Below are 22,998 nucleotides of genomic sequence, written 5' to 3'. Positions count from 1 at the left end.
TGCCAGAGACAGCTGGCTGCCTGGATAGTCATCCAAAGTTCCTCTGTAAAGTTGGGGCATCTGTCTTCAGCCCACAGGCCTAGAGTCTCTCAGTCACTTTTCTTTGTGTCCTGTAGAATGTCTGGCAGTTTCCTCTGCAAAGCAGGAATCTGAAAGACCATTTTGCCTTGCAAAGTTCAGTGGTCACCTTTCTATGGGTCCTGAATGTCCAGTCAACATATTTTTTCAAGTAGTCCAGGCAAGAACAGTTTCTTGCCCAAATGGCTATATTTGCCAAGAAAAAGATAAATTCCTTATGGAGTGTCTTCAATGCTCATCTTTTTCTTTGAAGTAAATAAATCAGTGCTGCTAGGAGCACACATGCCTCACTGTCCAGAAAGTCAAAATTTTTAAAACATTTTAAATGCCATATTCTGTAGGTCTTTGAAGTGTTTGAAGATTATCTACCTAATTGAATTATATCTATGTATACCTAGAAAACTTAACATGACTATAATTTGACTATCATAGAAGACTAATTATTAATCTGTACTTTAATTATGCATTACAATCTAAATGAGTTACATAAACATAATACCTCAAACAAGAGTAGAAATACATATAAAGCATAACAAAATTAAATTTAAACTTATATCAATAACCTAAAATCCATAGCGATGTAAAACATTTCTAAACAAGTTGTTGTTCCTTGAAAGTAGGTTCATTAATCTACCCTTTCATCCTATCATATCTATACTATCCCCCCTTTTTTAGAAAGAGATTGTATTTATAATCAACTGATTTAAATAAAAATAAACATTCATAAACAATATTTTGGGAATCTGGGCATAGCTTCTCATACTACTTCCTTCTGGATGAGGGTGCTGTATTCTTATGGGGACACAAAGAAAATTTTAGGATTATGTAGTAGTCCATGAGGCTGTATTTTCTGAGTCAGTTGCCTTGAAACCATTCTGGATGTTGGATCATCTGGGCCATGGTGTCATCGGAGACCTTTCAGGTGATCTTGGCTGGTCAAACCTGATGTATCTTAACCTGAAACGAACCCATAGCCTCTTGCTTCCTGTGGAAACAAAAACAGAGCCTCCTTTCCAAAGCAACATATCCTTGGATCCAAATTTTGAAGTCAAGGTACCTTTAAAATATACATATTGGTTTAACTGAGCATCTTTTACAATCTCATGTCTTTCTGCAGTTAAAAATCCCAAAGACAATATAATCCAGACTCTCTGTGTAATATCCATCTTTACATGACTTATTTTTTATATTACCTTTACTGTCTCCTTAAAGACTTTATTTTTTAAAACTATTTCTTTATATAACTGCATATATTCCTTTTTCTCTCTCTTCCAAGCCTATGCACATTTTTACACACATTGTAAACTATTCCATCTAAATCTGTCTTATTGTGTAACTATTACTTTAAATTGCAGTGGCTAGTAGTGAACAGAAGCCTTGGCTGCTGCCTCCGCCCAACTCAGCTTTCCAACATGGTGGAGATAATTCACGGGCAGCTCTGGGAGCCATGCTATCTCCTGACTCTGGGAGGCAGTGGGTCTATGCTTCTATCAAAGCAGTGCGTAGCCCAGAAACCTTTTTCTTTTCTTTTTTTTTTTTTTTGTAGCAAAACCTATATCCACCACGCACCATGTTTCACAGCTTGCAGAAACATCTGTGTAACTCGGTGAGAATGTGTCATGTTGCAGGTCAAGCCTGCAGCTTGACACCCACCATAGAGTACCTCAAGCCTGCTTGTTGCAGTGTCTTGCTGCCCGCATGAGACATGAATCAGGAACCTGTTTGGTTCCATTTAGAATTGCTTATTAAGTATTTTCAGGTTTTAGGTGGAAACTCGAGCCATTTGTAGCTGAAGTTTTCTCTAGTCCTGCCCAGCCCCACAGACACCACAGCTGCTTATAAAATATTCACTCAGAAGCTCATATTAATTAAACCTGCTCAGCTATTAGCTCAGGCTAACTATTGACTAGCTCTTACACTTAAATTAACCCTATTCTTATTTATGTTTAGCCATGTAGCTTGGTACTTTTTCTCAGTTCTGCTTTCACATCTTGCTTCCTCTGTATCTGGCTGGCAACTCCTGACTCTTCCCAGAATTTTCTTCTCTGCTTATCCTACCTATACTTCCTGCCTGGTAACTGACCAATTGGCATATTGTTTATTAGCCAATCAGAGCAACACATTCACAGCATACAGAGTGATATTCACAGAAAGGAAGGACCTGAAAAATGCTGAGGAAGGATGGACATAGGGACTGTTAGCCTTGAACAAGAAGATGCTGGACAGAAGGAACCAGTTTTATGTGGCTGCAAATCAGTTTTCCAGTTACAGAACTTAGAAGTTGAGGGAATTTATGCTTGTAGTTTCCCTGTCTTTAGTGAGGAAAGAGGCAAAGTTTTATGTTAGGTGTGTTTGGGGTTTGTGTTTGTGGGTTGGGGCAATAATTAGAAATATTTGTATTATAAATTAGGGAAAATTCATGTAGGAACTAGCTATAGACAAGGTGTAGTCAGCAGAGCCCAAGATCCAGCAAGGATTCTCATGGCTCATTGGCAGTGATAGAAGCTTCTCAGTATTATAGTGTTTCTTCAACATATATTGTAACTTCAATAGTGTTAATTTCCCAGGTATAAGATACTATTTCCTGAGTTGCTATAAACCATGATACAGGGATAAAGGTAGGGACAGGAGTGATCAGAATGGCTGACATTGAACACATGCTTAAGATCCTTCCACACCTTGTTCTGATTGAAATTCTTAATGATTCTAGGGTGTTGGAATTAATACCAGATTTATTTAAAAGATGAGGAATCTATGTCTCACGAAAGTCAAATTTGTCCAGAGTTGAATATGCCAGAGATAGGATTCAAAACCAGGCTATCCAATTAATTCTCAGGGAGTAAATAGTGAGATTCTTGCTGTACTTGGAAGACAAAGGGGCTAGCAACAGGCTGGTAGATTAGAGAATAATTAAGGCTGGCAGAGACATGTGTCTATCTGAGGCCAAACATTCCATGGGTGAAGAAGTAAATCTGGAAGAATAATTGGTTGTGAGGGTAAGACATTGCCATCTGGAGGTGAGAGGTCAAAGAATATAATGATGGTGTGTTAGATGGAGTGAAGATGTTGAGATGTCTTAGGATGTTGTAGCTAAAAGGCAGTAAATTAATAACTGGCACATAAGGTCTGAGGTTAACTGTGCTAGATATTAACTATGCTTTGAATTACAGATTGGAGTTTGTTTTTCAAGCATCATCACCCTGTCTATCATCTCCTGGTTGGCAACCACAGTTGCCATCTCCTTCTAGGAAAACAACGACCTTCCAGTGAAGGTCAGTATCTCTTCTCCCAGACTAAGGAACCAGAGAAGTCACAGCCATGAGAGACAATGGTAGCATTCAAGTCATCACTGCTTCTCCCTGAATGTTCTTTGTTGGTTAATTGGCATATCTATGCCTGATAAAGAGTGTGAGGGAATTCATGTGCATGTGATTGTGTGTCCACAGGTGTGCGTGTGTGTACTTGTGTGATTTGTTGATGATAATTCTCCCAGGAGGTGAAATAAATATCCAGGCCTACATAAACAATTAATTCCTTAAGTCAAGAAAGGCAGCTCCAGGTGGGTCTTAGTGGGAAGCAGCATGTAAGGCTTGGGAATGTGTCTCTACACCAGACTCTACCAAGGGACAGAGAGCCACTTAGAAGGGCTGGAAGGTGAGGGAAAGAGTTGAGCCTTTGAGAGTGTCAGTAGCAAGGCTACTGAGCCCGTAAATAGCCTGGCCAAAGAAAGAGCCATCCAAAGATGTAGTAAAGGCTTCTGGAATTCTCTGCCTGTCCCTACATCTCCAATGGAGACTTTTAGATTGTTTGTGTAACGTTTCAGAGCCACCAATCCCATGATTTATTCCCAAAGCAATGCTGTGCTTAAAAGAATACAGTGTATACAACCCAAAGTCATTCAAACCCATTCATGTACTTCGTTTGTATCTTTCTAGGCCCATGAAGCAATGCCTTCTAATTCTCTCTTTTCTTCTCCCTTGCATTGTTTCCTCTCTGTCCCTGCCTCCCAGGACTTGATCTTCAAAGTCCCTGAAGGAGGCCATGGACTCTCACTGGGCAGGACATGTGCCCAGTCTCTACTCCCTCCCTCTCCTTTCTCTGACATAAAGGCCCTTGCAATTGCAAGGATGGTGATCTTAGATGTAGCCAGATTTAGAAATGGCATCAGGGCAGCTTGAAAACTATTGCTGGGGCCACACTGGGGCACATCTTTGTTCCCTCCTTTTCTACCTAAGTGATATGAGATCCAGAGACATTCTGTTGTTCAGTAAGCTCATGAAGATTCCTGCTGCTCACTTTCCAGCCATGGCTGCCTTTGACTCTGTGTGTATATTGTCATGGTGGTAGCTTCTAGAAAGTTGGTTGAGTTTACGCCAACATTTATCACACTTTTCAGGATCAGGAGACCTAATGATTCTGAAATGGGTCTTTAAGACAGTTTTAATGAGAGCAGGAAAGAGACCATGAGAACAAGCAACCATCCATTGTTCTGACTGTCGCAAGCATAGAAAGTGTGGGCCACCCGCATTCTTTGAGTCAGTTCCTGCTCACTCTGACATGCCAGGTGGCAAGCACCCAGTGCCTTAGGATTTTAGTTGGGGCCCATCTTCTTCCTTGGAAGGACAGTACAAGCTGAGTCTCCAACCAGCATTGGCAGAAGCACAGCTTGTCTCCATCTGGTAGGATCTCGCCTGTCTAAGCTCTGTTCCTGAGGTGTGAAACTGAAGTTGTTTTATTTTTTTAAAAAAGATTATTTACTTATTTTTAATTGATGGATAATTATATGTCTTTTGGGGGGCATAATGTGATATTTTGGTACATGTGTAATGAAAAACTCAAGATATTTAGGTTATCTGTCATCACAAACATTTATTCCTTCATGAGAACACTCAAAATTCTGTCCTCTAGCTATTTTAATTGTTGCAATACATTCTTGTTAACGACACTCACTCTTCTATATGATAGCAATGGAAACATAGTCCTCCTATCTGGCTGTGTCCCTGCCCCTGTTGAATGGCCTTTCCTCCTTCCTGCTTCTTTTCTACTCTTTAGTAAAGCACAGTCATGCTTTTATGAGCTCATGTATTTTAGATAGCACCTAGGAGGTAAATCCTACTGTATTTGTCTTTCTGATTCTGGCTTATTTCATTTAACGTTATGATATACAAATCCCTGAATATTACTGCAAATTTCGTTCTTCTTATTTCTGAATAATATACTATTGTGTGTATGTTACATATTATGTCCATTCATCTATCTATCTATCTATCTATCTATCTATCTATCTATCTATCTATCTATCATCTGTCTATCTATCTATCTATCTATCTATCTATCTATCTATCTATCTATCTATTTTTGTTTTGTGTGTATGAGTGTTTTGCCTGCAAGTATGTGTGTATACCATGTGGGTGCCTGATGTCCCAGAGGTCAAGAGAGGCATCAGATTCCCTGAAACTGAAGTTATAAATAGTTGTTAGCCACCATGTGGGTTCTGGAAATCAAACCCAGGACCTGTGGAAGAGCAGTCAGTGCTTTTATCCACTGAGCCATTTCTCCAGCTCCCCTAAACTCCCACACTGCCCCCATTCATCTTTTGATGGTTTCTTCAGGATGCATGGCTCAATGCCTTTGTCCGGGCACCAGCATTCATCCCATCTGCTTCCTGACTGCATGTATATGTGACCAGCTGTCTCTCCCTCCCTCTGCCACAGCCAGAGCCACTTTTGCTTCCATGTCTCTGTACCAGGATAGATTGTGTCCTTAAACTGTAAGCCAAAGGAAACCTTTCCTTCTGTATGTCACTTTTGTCATGCATTTTATCACAGTAGCAAGACAAGGAACTAATGTCTGAGGCAGGGGTGCTGTACCTTATATCAGCTGTTTATTTTTCATTTTCACGTCCACACTTCTGTCCCTGTTCCTCGGTATTGGGCCTGGGCCTTTGTTCTGGTTTCATCTCTGTTATGACAAACACTGTAGCCAAAAAAGACTTGCAGAGGAAATGTTTTATTTCATCTTAGAGGTTAATATTCTGTCATCAAGGGAAGCCAAGACAGGAACTCAAAGCAAGAACTTGAAGCAGACACCATGGAGGAATGCTGCTTGCTGTCTTGCTGTCATGGTCATATTTACCTACTTTTCTTATATTGTCCAAGGTCACTGGCATGTGGATGGTACTGACTATAGTTGGATGGGCCTTCCTATATCCATTAACAATCAAACAAATGCACTACGGTCATGTCTACAGGTCAATCTGGTGGAGGTAGTTCTTCAGTTGAGGTTCTCTCTTCCCACGTGTGTCAAGTTCACAGCCAAGATTAGACATCACAGACTAGATAAGTTTCATTCTTGTTCTGTCTACTGTTATTTTATGCTAAGATTTTCTGTGAGGGGGAGCTTAAAGGAAGCTTTGGTTGTTTGAATAAGAATGGCTCCCATACACGTATATATTTTAATGCTTTAATCATCAGGGAGTGGCACTACTTGAGAAGGATTAGGAGGTGTGACCGTGTTGGACTAGATGTGGCTTTGTTGGAGGAAGTGTGTCACCAGGGGTGGGCTTTGAGGTCTCAAAAGCCCCAAATAAGCCCAATCTCTCTCTCTTCTCCTGTTGCCTGTGGATCCAGATGTTGAATTCTTTGCCATCATGTCTGCCTGTGTGCTGCCACAATCCCTACCATAATAATGAACTAAACCTCTGGAACTGTAAGCAAGCCCCAATTAAATGCTTTCTTTCATAGGAGTCGCTTTGGTCATGGTGTCTCTTCACAACAATAGAACAGTGGCTAAGACATCCTGAGGGAGCACTGGGAAAATATTCCTTCCTCTGCAATACTTCTCCTGTACCCGTGGTTCTCAACTTGTGGCTCGTGGTCCCTTTGGCGTGGTGTGTGTATGTGTGTGTGTGTGTGTGTGTGTGTGTGTGTGTAACAATTCTTTTACGGGGGTTGTCTAAAACCACTGGAAAGCACAGATATTTGCATTATGATTCATAGAAGTAGTAAAATCACAGTTACAAAGTATTAACAAAAGTAATTTTATAGTTGGGGGTCACCATGACATGAGGAACTGTATTAAAGGGTCACAGCACTAGGAAGGTTGAGAATCACTGACCTGGGCAGATGTAGTTCCTCCTTATAGCAACAGTATTATCACTCCATGGCCCAGGCACTGACTAGTGGACCCTACTCTGAATCCTGAGTTTAATCTTAAGGAACTCCTTAAGATTAATGACATGTTCGTTCACTAATTCTTCCTTTGTTCCTCCTGCCCTGGCAGCAGCTGCTGTTCCAGCAGTTGTGGTCTCAGCAATTCCCTGGTATTCTCTTTCTACCTTCAGTTACCCAGTTAATGACTTTACATCAAGGTACCAATTCTTTGCCTTAAATCATATCTCTTCATGTAGCTGGTTTGGGCTTTGTCTTCCAATGGATGCCTGTGCACATATTGGTTTACTTATAAGCCCCAGGCTGTCTACACCAGACCTTGCAATCCTTACAGTCTCATGTCCACTAATATCTTTTAGTTCTGAGCCAGGCACATCAGCCCTCCTGAGGGGTTGAAGATTATCTTAGTGTCACTTTATACATGTAGCATTTCTGTAGCACATTCTAAATATGATTCTAAATTTTATACAAACCCTTGTATCTTCCCATTTATTTCTTAAATTTGTGTTAAATCTCTGCAGTGAGTTTCTCAGGCATAGCTAAACCTCCAAGGAGTCCAAACCTAGTTGTATTCACAAGTTCTGGATTTGTAAGGTAGGAATTTTTTTCTGTATTGACCAACAACTAACATACAAATCTGGGTTTTAAGAAGTTGGGAGTAGCTATTTTAAATATTTTAGAGTTTCTCTACTTAGCTTTCATTAGGTTATGTTTATTTGTCAGGATGCAAATAACAAAATCTGAGAAAGAAAGGATTAAAGAAGGAGGGGGTTTTATTCATTTTCATGAAACTAGATATCAGAGATCAGAGTATGTAGGGCGGCCCAGGAGTATTGACATCTGTATGTTCACAACTCTTTTTGCCTTGCCATTTTTGGCTTCTGACTTCCATCCTCCTTTTCTATATTGGGTGGAAAAGCCATACTGTTCCATGACAGGGGCCTCATGACCAGGGCCGGAAGCAGCTACAGGATGAAACAATACTCTGAACTAGGAGAACTTTTCCAAATATCCCCCAAAGCCATTCTGTTGTGTCTCATTGACCACAACTTCAGCATATGGGTACGCCATTCCTAGCTGCAAGGGAGGTGGGAATATATAACTACCTAGCTGGTACATTTCACCATCCATTCTCTCTGAAATGATCCTGTTAATGAGAGAGAAGAGGCTAATAAGCACTGGATGGACATGTCTCAGTAATTGCCACAACATGAGAATTTGTGCCCTGAGTTCAACATATTTTCCTGAACATTTCAGTCATTCCAATTTTACCTCCATGTTCAGCAAGGCCTCTTCATAGAGCTATCATGACTTTGAAAGGTATTCTAGGAGTTCTCATAGCCAATACTAGGACATCTTTATGACAGATCTTTGAAGCAGAATTTATATACTGTGGAAAATGAACCATCAATATCTTAATATTCTTAATTTGTCCCAGTAGTGTCAGACTAGTTACTTTTCAGCTGCCACGATAAACTACTATGACCAAAAACAACTTGGAAGAAAGGGCTTATTTAGGCTTACAGTTCCAGATGGATAATGTCCATAGTGGTGAAGAAGGCTTGGGAGCAGGGGCCGGAAGCAGAGAGATCACTTTTCATCTATACAGAGGAAGCAGACAGGGAGAACAGGAAGTGACCTGAGGCTATAAACCCACAAAGCCTGTTCATATGACCAATATTCTCCAGCAAGCTTCTACCTCTTAAGGGTTCCATAACTTCCCCAAACAGTGCCACTAACTGGGTACTAAATATTGAAATAAATGAACTTCTGGGGGAGATTTCTCACTCAAATCACCACATGTGTACACAGCATCTTCCCTGCTGGACTTCTTTGCAATGGGCTACCTCTCTCCACTGCCTGCCTGGTAGCTCCTCTCATTCTCATGACAATCTCTCATCTTCTTGGACTCACCTATTGTATATCCTGTTGATTTCCTATATTTCATTCCAATAGTCTTTCACAGCAGCCTGAGGACTAGTTTGGAAAGTAGGACATTGGTTAGAGGTTAATGGGCATGGAGGCAAAGAAACTGAATCTCTAGCAACCTCAGGCAAGAAACGATGATGGGTTCAGAGTTTCATTATGAATGTTTCTCATGAGAAGCCTCAGGAAAATGGCAGGAAAAGGAACTGAGGTCTATTGGAGAATGACTAGTGGGACTGGGGAGTCCCTGAAGGGACCAGGAAAGACTCTTATGGTAAAACTGTTGTGGCAAGGAAGGCAGGGATGGCTTGTTGGGGATTGGCTTAATCAAGATCTCTGTAAGTTGCATTGTGTCAGACCTTAGACAGGCCAGCTCATCATGGCCTATGGCCTCTCCATGATGTGGCAGCAGAGATGAATTGGAAAGCCTTACTGTGGCCTTTGTTCCTCCCTTTCTGCTCTTTGGTGTTGCATCTCAATCCCTGTCCTGCCCCCGAACACTTCCCCCAGCACCTTGCATAATGCTTGAGGCCTTTGCCAAGATTCCAGGGGATTCTTGGAGCTCCTTCTCAGATCTTAAGGTCTGTAAAAATGAATCTCCATCAGTGCTACTATTGGAGACTTCTTGCTTAAGTGAAATCAAAAGAGCTTTTAATTATAGATGACCTCTGAAGGACCATTTATGACTCAAATCAGTGTTTACAAATGGATTTGAAATTTTGTCAGTACTGGAAATTAATTCTGTTACTTCTTAGTGCCTAGAAAAAGCAAACAAAAGAAAAGGAAGCCTAACTATTTGTTCAGCAATATGGAAGTGGGGCCTCTGGCCCAAATCCTGCAACATTTGGATTTTATCTGGTTGAAACACAAACTTGTTGGGCGTGGTAGCACAAGCCTTCAGTCCCAGTACTTGGAAGCAGGTAAATCTCTGTGAATTTGAGGACAGCCTAGTCTACAGAGTGAGTTCCAGGACAGCCAGGGCTACACAGAGAAACCCAGCCTTGAACAAAACAAAACAAAAACACCCATGAACTAAGAATATTTGATTAGAGAGAAATAGGATTACTTCTGAGACAGTTGCTGTTCCTACTCAGTGGGATACATCTGGGTCAAAGGAGTGAGGATGTAGACAGTAGGCATTATACCTTCTTTCCATAGCTAGATACTCATTGCTGACAGACTCCAGGAAGCATAAGCAGCACAATTCCTGAGTCAGAGAACAGGCTATTCTATCCAGGAAGAGATGGGTCTAACTTAAAAAACCTGAGGCAAATGACTTGCATGTGGTGACCATGGTGATCTTGTACTCCAACAACAAGAACCGCATATAAGTCATTTGCTAATTTTTTATTTTCCCCATTAGCTAATTGATTCATTAAAATTAAAACTGTCTTGAAATTTTAACTATTTTATCTGGGCTTTGGATGCCATTCCCACCTTTGATAACTGGTTCCTTTATTTCTAATGGAAGCCAAATATGAGCCTCATCATTGATTTGAAACTCCTGACTAGCCACATTTAAAAAATCAAAAGGAGATAGATAAATGGAATTTTAATGATGCATCTTATTTAAGCCAATATGTTAAAATATTATTATGTAATTAATGTAAATACTCTAAATATTTATTTCTATCAGGGTATTCTAGAGGAGTGATGAGAGATAGAGATAGACTGAACCAGCTCACTTGGTTATGGTGCCTAAGAAGAGCCATCATGGGACGTTCACAAATAGGAGAACCCTGGAAGCGAAGTTGGAAAGTTATGGAAGTTGGTAGCATGGCTTACTTCAAGACTGAATGCTGCAGAACCAGGGCACCTGCTGGTGTAGCTCAATCTAAGTCCAAAGGCCTTAGGGCTTAAGACTTTCCTATGGAAGGGATAGCATGACTCAGTTCCATTAAAAGCCCTACAAACCAAGGAAGATGTTGTGTTAAGTCTCAGACTAAAACCAGAGTAGGAAAGCCCAGAGGCAAGGCTGGGGGCTTGCTAGGGTGACTTCCAGGACCAAACACAGACCTTGGAACTCTGGTATCCAAGGGTAGGAGAATACGGCACTCTGACCGTGAAAGACGAAGAGGAAGATTTTACTTTTTCCACACTTTCATTCCATGTGGACCTCCAACTGCCTGGACAGTGTCCATTCGTACTGAAGACACTGAAGCTGGTGCCCTCAGCCAAACTCATTTCTTTTGGAGACACCTTACAGACAGACTCAGGGCTGCCAAACCACTCGGTTGTTTCTTCACAGACAGAGGAATCAGTTCAGTGCCTACTGAAGCATTGAGAAAATTAAATAATGTATTATCAGATGTCTAAATATTTATTTCCATTACATTGGCACTCAAAATTGACCATCACAATGAGATATCTTACCTTTTCAGGTAGATTCTACATCTTTGAAAGATGATGTTTTGCTATTAAATTTTTTCTCAATTTAGAAGGGCTATATTTCAAGTGTGTAGCCACCCTGTAAAACAATACAGTTGTAGAAGGCAGTGTCTCCAGGACCTCTAAAAATGACTGAGGTCATCATGGTTTCTATGGTACTTAATTTTATGTATCAGATTGATTGGCTCCAGTGCCTATGTGCCCAGATATCTGTTGTGTCTGTAAAATAATTTCTGAGTGAGATGAACATTTTAAAATTAATCAAGGAAGTCCCCATTCCTTAAGGTGGTTGAGTGTCACTTAATTCTCTAAAGATGTGAAGGAAATGAAGGATAAGTAAGCAAGAGTTCTTTATTTTCCTGACTGTTTGAGCTGGGATGTGGGTCACTCCTGCTTCGGCTAATTTAGTCTTAGACTAGAACCAATATCATCTTTTGACTCTCAGCTTTTGAACTCAGACTGGAGCTATACAATGGGTTATCTTGTAATCCCCACTTTCCAGACTGTAGGGTTTGCTAGTTCTGTCTTTGTATAATTATTTGGGCCAGCCCCCCTCCATGTGTGTGCATACAAAAATTTTTTTTGGCTTTTATTGTTTTCCCTGGAGAACCCAGACTACCATTCTTAGAACTATAAAACCAATGATCAACCTATTATGAAGATACCAGTTGATAGACTCCCTCTTTCTATAAAAAGATGTAACAGGGGCAGCATTCTAAGCTACTCTGGGTCACAATCCAAGGAGAAGTTAGCAGATACTTTTGGAATGCTATTCAAATCACATCAAGGAGCCATCTGCAGAAGATGCAATTCTGAGAAAGAAGCCAGAAATCCAGAAAACCAGAGCTAGAAGGGTTTATCCTAGAAGTGAACATCATAAATGAGAGGGAGTTTCTGTCTTATGGATGTTGAGAGAAGTTCCAGAGCTGTGGCTGAACTTCGTGATTCTAACCTGGGGTAAGCCTAGAATGTCATCCTTGAGGAGGATTAAGTAATTTCTTTCTCCTTGGTGCTGTGGTAACCAAAGCCTTGAGAATTCCAGTCTTCAGCCTTCCCTTCCCTTCCAGAGTCTTACCATGAAGCAAGTATTAGCTCCTGGCTTACAGGAGAATTCACCTCTGATGTGCTTTCAAATTCCCCTCCGTGTACATTCAACATGTCTGTTCTGTCTTCAGCTTATCTTCTCAGCCATCCCTTGACATTTTCCTGATCCCCCTCACCCATGGCATGATGCTCTTTCTATCAGTAAGCTTTGCTTTTACATCTATGCCTGTGTATGTGGTTTTCTCCTTGGTTAGAAGTCACCGCCCTTCCCATCCCATCACTCAGTTCTCTATTTCCCTTCCAAGGAAGTTCATAGGTATCTCTTCCATGAATCTCACCTGACATTTTGTTTAATTTTCATCCTTAAGATTTTTAGAGTTTGGTGCCTTGTGTATCCAAAGCTTTCTCAGCACCCATGTCATAGCCCCATCTTACTCCACATAAATAACTTCTTCACATATTTGCTGTGCTGTCAGTTTATAAAGGACTTGGAGGTATTTGTGTATTCTCAGGACACAGAATAGGGTTTGGCATCTATCCAGTTTCTATAGAGATCACCAGTAGAAAGCAAAGCCTAAACCAAACGCTGAACTTTCTGTCTGGTTTGTACTGATTCCCCACTTGCCTCATGGCTAAGTCAGCTTTGACTAGGAGCCACCCCTTAGAGAAAGCAGTGTGTCCGTGTATGTGCAAGAAAAGGCAACATGCCTAACAATGTTCAGTGCAGCGTGGCCTCTGATAGAAAAGTGGAAGAAACAATTACATTACAATGAATAAGTAAATTATAGCGTGTCAATGGGTTGGAATGTAAGCAGTGGTAAAAACCATGATTATCAAGACAGTGGAGCGGCCTTACAGAAGAGTCAGCACTTTCTGTCCACCCCTCAGAGAGAATCTAACTCATTAAACACCCTCCTTTTGTTCATTCATTCATGAACTCAACAAATGTTTATTTAAATACTTGGAGTGTATATATGGCCTTGGTCATTAACAAGCACTCCAGATTTTTAACAAAGATTTTAAGTGGAAATGGAAGCCAGAGCTGCATCATAGCATCTGAGGTGAAGATCTCACTCACTATTTCTCCTGGGAGGAAGTTACTCTTAAGTACTCTCTAAACCTTCTCTGTACTTGCACAAGGATAACTTGCCTTGATTAGTCAGTTTTCTGTTACTGTGACAAAGTATCTGAGACAATCAACTTAGAAGGAGAAAAGGTTCAGAATGGCCCTTGATTTCAGAAGTTTTAGTCTACAGTTAGTTGAAACTATTGCCTTGGGCCTGTGACAGCACAGAGCACTATGATAGAGTGTGTGGCAGGGAGGACTGTTCATCCCATGATGGCTCAGAAGTAGAGTGGTGGAGAAGGCAGAGGGAAAGAGAGAGGAAGGAGCTAGTGTCCCAATCACCTTCAAGACATGCCTTGATTTGACTTCCTAACTTTCTACTTAAAATTCCACCACCTCCCAGTAGCACCATAGGCTGGGGACGAAACCTTCAACACATGGATCTTTGGGGACATTCAAGATGCAAACCATATATAGCACTTACCTCTCTCACCATCTTGTATCCCTTCTTGTCCTTCAATGAGCAATTACAGCAATTTCCTAGCCTTGCCTAGGTTTCCCCACCCTTGATATTCACCTATTTATACCCATTTTCCTCCCAGCAAAGACACAGTTTTGTTTTAATTAGAATCAATGGAGATATTATAAATAAAACATTGTATTTACTGCTATGGCACATGTTCTCTTCTGCCACAGATTGGCAATGGGGTCATGGCCTCTAATTGGAGATGTCAGCTGGCTTGGATCTTGGTTCATTTGAAACTCACTACAGTGCTGTGAAGAGCAATCTTTAGAAGTCTTTGCATCCCTACCCTATGACAGGAGGCACTTCTTCCTGTGTGTTTTCAGGATGATCTGATGCTCAACCAATAGTACTGATTAGGGGTCTTATGGGAGCATCTCATGGCTAAGAATTTTGGTTATGGCTGTTTCTCCCTGTCAGGGCTGGGAGGAAATCGCCTGAAGAGGAGAGAGTCAGCTGCCCTAGTTCTAAGTACAGCCCAATGGTATTTAAATAATTCATATATTTAAAATAACAACATAAATATTTTATGGGTCTTTAAATTTTAGTAACAGGCTGTACCCTTGAAACCTACAGATTAAAAGTAGATTTTAGTCACAAATACAAATATAATTGTCTAGTAAAATGTTGCTATTAGTAGAGGCACATAATTCAGGGCCAACATAAATTTTTTAATACCCAAGAGCTTAAAAATCAAACTGAATGGCCTGGCTAGGGATGGGTTAGGGGTGTATGTTAAGGGGGAAACATTTCCTTATGTCATGATGCTTCTGTGTCCTATGACCAGTTTTTTCCTTAAGATGGGGCAGGGTCCTTCCTGCATACTGATATGTCCTAGAGAAAATTACAGCTCACTCTTGATCATATGGGAGATATCTGAGAATCCCTGTAATAAAGCTTGCTGGGAGAATAGGTAGTTACAGAGCAAAACAATCATGTTGGTGGGTGTTGCATAATTTTTCTGTTTGTCTGTACTTCCCAAGAGAATTTCAAAGATGATGTAAAGTAGTTGCAGCAATGTGACTGGAATATTGCCTCAGAAGGGCTGCTTTTTCTTATTCTGTCTGTTCTAAAATATAATGCGTATTGATTTTTTTTGGTGGAATTATAGTAGTAGTGTATAGCCATTATATAAAATTTGGAAAATATAAAAAAGGAAAGAAAAAGCATCCATGATTGATCACGATAATAATATGATCATTATTTGTGTGTGTGTGTGTGTGTGTGTGTGTGTGTGTGTGTGTGTGTGTACATGCTCACATGACAGGGGGTACATACAAAGGTCAGAGGAGAACACTGAGTGTCTGATCTTGTCTTCTGTCTTGTTAGAGCCGGAGTCTGTTCTGTGCTGTTCAACACTGGATACAGGCTAGCTGCCCTACAAGCTCTTGGGGGATTCCTCTGTGTCTCTGCTTCTCATCTCACTAGTAGAAGCAATGGAATTACAGACACAAACTACTGCCTCTAAATTTCACATTCTTTCTGGGGATTTGAACTCAAGTCTGTAGCTGGAGTTTTCTCTCCCTGTCCTGCCAAGCCCTGGCAGTCCCTTAGCCCACTTATAAAATAAACATACAGACACATATTATTTAAACTGTTCGGTCATTAGCTCAGGCCTATCACTGTCTAGCTCTTAGTCTTATATTTAGCCCATTTTTAGTAATCTATACTTTGCCATGTGGCTTGTGGCTTATTGGTACCTTACATCTTCCTTGTCCTGGCCACGGCTCCAGCAGTCTCTCTGACTCAGCCTTCCACTTCCCAGAATTCTCCTCTCTCCTTGTCCCACCTATACTTCCTTCTTGGCCACTAGCCAATCAGTGTTTTGTTTGTACAGAACAATATCTACAACACAGGTCTTCATGTTTGCATCACAAATCTTTAAATCAAGGGACCATCCCCCGAGCTTCAGCTTTAAAACATGAGGGTTCTTGGGATAAAACTCAGGACCTCATGCTTATGCACACATTACCTACTTAGTGTAGACTTTCATTGACCTGGGCAGATCTTGTCTGATGTGAGATTTGAGGACCCAAAATAATGGAGCAGTCTACAGTCTAATGCTGTAGACAGTGGCACTTCAGTGCATAAATGAAACAAAGAAAGCAGTGATCCATGGAAGGTGTTTGAGTTCAGAAAAACATGGTCAGGAAAACATGATCAGAAAAACGTGTAAATAAACTCCAGTAAGCACATACTAAATATTAACAGAGCAGCCCTTTCTCAGAACTTTCTCAGGACAGACCAATTTAAACACAATTGCCTGGTACCTACATTTTATATGGGGAAGCATGAAAGCAAGGCAGAAAGCCATATCAAGATCCAGGGCACACTGACCAGATTGGGTTCTATAGCTGTGTTCTGACATCAAACAAGAATGAACATGTCTATAAATTGAATGTAAATGTTTGTCACAGGAGGCATGAAATCATGTCCCAGAACAAAATACATTTGAGGTAAGAGGCCCTCTCCCTTTTCCCTGGAACCTCTCTCACAGTTCCCCCAAGGCGTTGTTCCCCATGTGTCATTCCTTTGACGGTGTTCTGTCACTTACTAATAGCCCACTAGCCGCTTTCCTCTTGTCCCAGTTCTCTGATTGGCTTTCCTCTTACTGTCCATCTAGGTTAAGAACATTTTGAAGAGGGCACTCTCCTCTCCACTTCGCATACATCCCTCATCTGTGTCACAGGTCTCAACTAGGGCTGTTTTAGAATTAATTATAAAGTTTTATCTTTCCTTATCATGTGGCAACTTGAACTTTCCATCTAATAATACTCAAGGATTGATGAATTATACTGAAGTAATATTTTTCAGCCTTTGTCACAAAGGACATTTCAATGAGAGATTTGTTGTGTGGCGCTTTCTCATGCACTTAGCATCAGCTCTGCCTTTTTATTCTCTAATGATCATAACAAATCCCCCCACAGACTGAAGTAACTTTTAGGTGATCAATAAGTATTGCATTGAAAATCTAAAATGTAGGAATACCAGAGTTTCTACTTTCTTAATTGGTTTTAGATCATAGGCTGTCAAGAAGATAAACATTTAGATGGGATGTCTGAACTGACAAATACCGAAAATTTGTTTTCCTTTTCTCTTTTGGGATGGTCCATGCTATGAAGACACAGATCTGCATTGGAGATCCTACTATACAGGAACCAGTCACTAGAATAACTTATCAGATGTTTTAATCATGAAAGGAATTAGTACAGCGAAGGAGGAGCTGGTATCCCGCCCCCCCCCCCCCCCCCCCCCCCGTGAAGAGCTAGGTAAGAGCCACGGTTGGAGAAATCCAGAAATTAGGACCCTTTGCAAAGCTTTCTAGGTGATCAGAAGCTACATGACCCCCAGGGGGTTTTCTGCTGCTGATCTCAATAGCTCATAGCAGCATCATGAATCATTGTTAGAAGTAGCTGGCAAGAGTCTGGTGTAGTCATGGATCTGCCAACCATAGACTCCCAAAAGAACCTGCATGTAGCAACACCTTCCTTCTGCTTCCCAGATCTCTGAAGAATGTCACTCAGTAGCCTGATCAACCAAAGAACTGTTGGCAAGAGGGTCTGGAAATGTTTCCAGGCTTCCATCATGGCAGTATTAGAAGTCGCTAAGGAAGGGAGTCGGGAAGAAATAGTTGAGGAGATATTGGCGTATGGTAAGTAAGCAAGGACAAGACCTTTTTCATTATTGAAAAGGCACGCAATACACTCTTGTGGCACTATACTGATTCTTGGGAACCATTGTGTTAAAAAATCTGAGAGTTAGGAATTCCAGAGTTTCCAGACTCTTGGTTGGTTATATTTTAGACCAGAGAGCACCAAGAAGATAAACATTTAAAGGAGGTTTCTGAAAGCACAAATACCAACAGCTGAGCTAGGGATGAGGCTCAGTTAGAATGCTTGTCTAACACACACAAAGTCCTGAGTTTGATCCATAGTACTGCATTAAATGGGACTTGATGGTACATGGCTGAAAAACAAAAACAAGAATAAATAACAACTTGAGTTCCTACTTCTTCTAAAGCAACAAACCATTTTGTTTTAAATTAAAATATAATTATATCACCTTATCCCTTCCCTTTCCTCCCTCCAAGCCCTCCTGTGTGCCCTTCTTGCTCCCTCTCAAATGCATAGCCTCTTTTTCTTTAATTGTTTTACACACACACACACACACACACACACACACACACACACACACACACACAGCTCAGTCTTAGTGTAACTTGTATTTCTATGATTTTATGGGGCTGTTCACTCCATATTAGATAACCAGTTAGGGGACTCATCCCCTGTGTCTTCTGCTCTCAGTATTCTTTAGCTGCCTATACTGCTTTGTCTAGGAGTGGAGCCCTATAAGATTTCTCTCTTCCATGTTAGCAGGTCAATCAATGTTATACTTGTTCAGGTCTTATTTAGACAGCCATATTGTTGAGGTATCATACATGAGAGATCTTTCTTGACAAGGGTTTAAAAGAGTCCTTCATTTAACTGACTGCCCTTTCTTATGCATTGTCAAGGGTTGGTAGAAGCTCTAGTTGTGGGCTGTTGGGCAGGGTTGAAGTTTCCTAGTTCAGATAAGACAAATGAAGCTACCCTTACATAAATATGTAAAAATTGGGACAATAGCCACATATGTAACTTTGTATACTCTTTGTTCATTTGCTGTTATCTCATGAGATTTTCCTGCAAGCATTATTTTCAGTGTTCAGGTGTTATTCTGTTGTTAGAGAGGGAGCACCATCAGTGGTGTAGTCACAGATAAGTTAGCTATGCTCCATTAAATAACCTCCTACACACGCTCAGGAAGTAATTCCTATTAAACCTGTGGGTCATACACAAAAAGAAGATGTGAAAGTAGGAGGTGACTTGGTGAGATGGGTCCCTGTGGGAGAGGGAGCAGGGCAGAGGAGAGAAATGGGGATAACAATGACGAGAATTAATTACATAGATGTGTGAAAAATGTTTTTAAATGTAAATTTCAAAGTGCATTACTGCTATTAAGAAAACCCCAAAGCATGCTATCCATTTGTGTGCATACACACAGACACACAAAGACAGACACAGACAGATGCACACACACACACACACACACACACACACACACACACACACACACACCATTGTTTAAAAGCTTTACGTTATTTAACATTTGTGCATGAATCTTTGTTCTTGCTGTGGTTAGTTCCTTCAAATGAGTTTTTAGAAGTGGGTTTGCTTACCCAAAGCTGTGTATTCACTGCCACACCAAGTGTATGCAGTGACTAACTCTCATCAGTGGCATGAGATGCCCTATTCTCAACTACTGTGTGAATGCTGAGGTCACACTGTTCATTTTTAAACCAATCAAATCAAATCAAACCAAATCTTTTTGCTATTTTGATAAGCCTGTACATGTAATTTTGCCCTTCTTTGATATTACCAATGAGATTGAACTATGTGGTTCTATCTAGATAGATCCTTCACATCTTTAAAGATATTCATTATTGCATAGATAATGTAAGCCAGGTGTAAGAACTCTAACAAAATGACATATGCTAAATGAATATTTTCTGTCCTCCAACCAATCAGGTTTTGCTAACAGCATAACAAGGTTGCCTATTTTTAATGTGTGCTCTAGACACACACACACACACACACACACACACACACACACACACACGCTAAAATAGATGTAGATCACATACGTTTAATATTTTTGCCACAGGTTACAGTATTATGATATCATTTAAAAATATTTTACCAATATAATTTAAATATATTTCCATATATTAGCATATAAAAAGATATGATAAAACATTCTGTTCATGTAAATGCTGATTTACTTCACCAACCCATTGTTAATCATTCTAGGTTGTTCTGGTCTTTTTAAACAAGATTTATTTATTTTTATTTTATATGTACGAACTCTTTGCTAGCTTGACTATACCTGCACCACATATTGCCCTTGGAAGCCAGGCAAGGGCATAAGATCCCCTAGATCTGAAGTTATAGATGGTTGTAAGCCACCATGTGAGGTCTGGGAATGGGACCCAAGTCCTCCATAAGAGCAGTAAGTGCTCTTAACCAATAAGCCACCTCCCATCTCTTCATTTTAGGCTTTTTTTCTTTGTACCTACTCATCTTACAAACATGCATGTCTATCTCCAGAAAAAAAGGATAGATGCTGTAATTTGGGCCTGGATGCTCCCTCCCCCAAAGCCCATTTGATACTGGCTTGGTACCTAGTTTGGCCTTGTCAACAGGTGATCAATAGAAGCATTAAGAAATGTGGCCCAATGGGAGACCTTCAGGTCATTTAGGTTTTGTCCTTGAAGGGGATTATAGGACACTACTTTCTGCCTCATGTTCTACTTCCTGGTCATGTGTCAAACAGTTTTGCTTCACAATGATATGGCACCAATACCCAGGACAATGGGGCTAATGTACCATGGATTGCAACTTCCCAAGCTATTACTGAGTATTGTTGCACAGGATTATAATCTCAGTTCCCAGCATATTGAGATGAGCTGATGGTAAATTCAAGACCAGCTTAAGGTACTTAGTAAGTTAGTGGGCAGCCTATGTGATACAAGAGACCATGTCTCTAAGTAAAGCAAAGCAAAGCAAACCAAAGCAAAACAAAATACAAAAGAATTATATGAGCCCAAATAGATATTTCCCTTTATAAGTTGATTGATCTCAGATGTTCGTTGTAGTGATAGAAACATAACAAAATATGTAATATGTACTTAAATTTTTAATAAAGATATGTACAGATATTTAGGTTAATTACAATGTCACTGGTGTTTGTTATTGAAAGAAAACATGTAAGCATCATCCCTTGAATCATACAGAAATGCTATCCTGAGAATTTATTCTCACAGCAATGCCTGTGATGGCTCATTTTGTGAATCAACTTGATCAGGCCATGTGATGCTCCAATTAAACATTATTTCTGTGTGTCTGTGAGAGCGATCTAGGTGCAGTTGGCATGCGTATCAGTGGATTCACTCTTCCAGGTTTTCCTCCTAGTGTGGGTAGATACCATCCAAACTACTGCAGGATTACTTAGAACAAAAACAGAGCAAGTAGGAACTCATTCTATTTTTGTTGATCTGGGACAACTAATAACCTTTCCTGCCCTTCAGACCAAGATTTACACCATCAGCAGCATTGCTCTCAGGCCTCCAGACTCAGATCAAATCATACTCCTGGCTTCCTCAGGCCTCTCTACCTTTCAGACTATAGCTGATCGGCTTTCTTAACATCCATAGCCATGTGAGCCATTTTCCAAGTATAGATCTTTTCCCATACATCTCCTATTGGTTCTGTTTTTCTGGAGAACACTGACTAGTACTAATACCTATTAATACTGTGAATTATCTGCAGGTCACTTTTCTGAGAACATTACAAATAGAGAGCTGTTTAGCCATATACATTATGCATGATTACTAACATCAGAAAAAAGCAAAGCATAAAATTTAAATAACATGCCTAAGGCTATGAAGGATAGTAAATGGGGGGCTTGGACCTGAATGCAGGGTGTTTAGTTCCAGAGCTCAGGCAGAATAGTACTTGGGTACATCACCAGGTAGCCTAAGCTAATTATTAAAATCAGTAGATCCTGTGTCTATGTGATTTATTTGTTTAAGGCAATGATCCTTAGGTTCAGTGACTATGAGGAAGTGACAGATCACATGCAAATTTTTGGTAGGGCCAAAAAGCACATGTTTTGGGGATGCAAATTATTACCTTGGTGCTGCTCCCCAAACATTTTAATTAATCATTTTAGATAGACAACCATAGAGTCATGTTCTTTATGCATATTATTAATCTGATCTTCTTTACCATAGTCTACATATTCTATTTTCTCTTTTTGCATATTGGGATAGACTTCTAGACTCTTATGATTTAACTTTCGTGGTCACCTATCTACCTACTCCTGGATCTTAGTGGGAATGAGCACTTATAGTGGCCCATGGTGTGAGAGCAGATGGTTGATATTTCTGGACAGAAACCCATGACCCTATTGGAAGATTCTTCTCTTTACTTACTATGATTTCTTAATAAGGAATGAATATTTGATTTTGTTAAATGCCTTTTGTGGGTCACATATGGATATTATTTCATATCATTATGCTAATCGATTATATTTGATGAGTTCCTGTGTCCTAGTTCTGGGTTTTTCTATTTCTGTGTAATGAAATTCTCCAATGCAGTATCTGAAAAATAGTCACCATTTATTTTGCTCTTGAATCTGCAAGTTGACCAAGCTTAATTAGACAGTTCTAGCTGTAAAGCAGAATGGGAAGTGTGGAATTGGGTATGTGTGGGAGGCAAGGGTGTGTAGAGCTCTAAGGCAGTTAGGGTCAGACCAACCTGCCCAGGTAGGGTGGGGCCTCCATATGGTCCTGCCTGTGGGGGAAAATCCTTGAGTGGTCTTGGGAGTGAAACAGCTTGGCTTTCTTGAGATGCAGCCAGAGTCCAAGGGAAATAGCACACCACCCACGGGGAGGAATGGAAGCCTTACGGCCTGCAGCACAGAACACTTGTTCCGGCAAAGAGGGGTTGCTGTGGAGAAATCTAAAGGAGGACTGGACTGGGACCACCAAAGCTCTCAAGTTGTCTGTGACATCTTGCTTCTTGTTCAGGCAGACTCAGATTTCAAAAGGATCATGCGTCAAATTCATTCTGGAGTCAGCACAGAGTGCTTTGCAGAAAGTCACTATCATGCAGCAGGATATTATTTTTAAGAGTATTTGGGATGCAAAGAATAAATACATAAATGAATATATGAATAAATAAAAATCATGGCGTTGGGACATTGCC

The sequence above is a fragment of the Peromyscus maniculatus genome, chromosome 9 (genome assembly GCF_049852395.1).
Source record: "Peromyscus maniculatus bairdii isolate BWxNUB_F1_BW_parent chromosome 9, HU_Pman_BW_mat_3.1, whole genome shotgun sequence".
In the NCBI taxonomy this organism is placed as follows: domain Eukaryota; kingdom Metazoa; phylum Chordata; class Mammalia; order Rodentia; family Cricetidae; genus Peromyscus; species Peromyscus maniculatus.
This window is presented reverse-complemented; position numbering follows the sequence as displayed.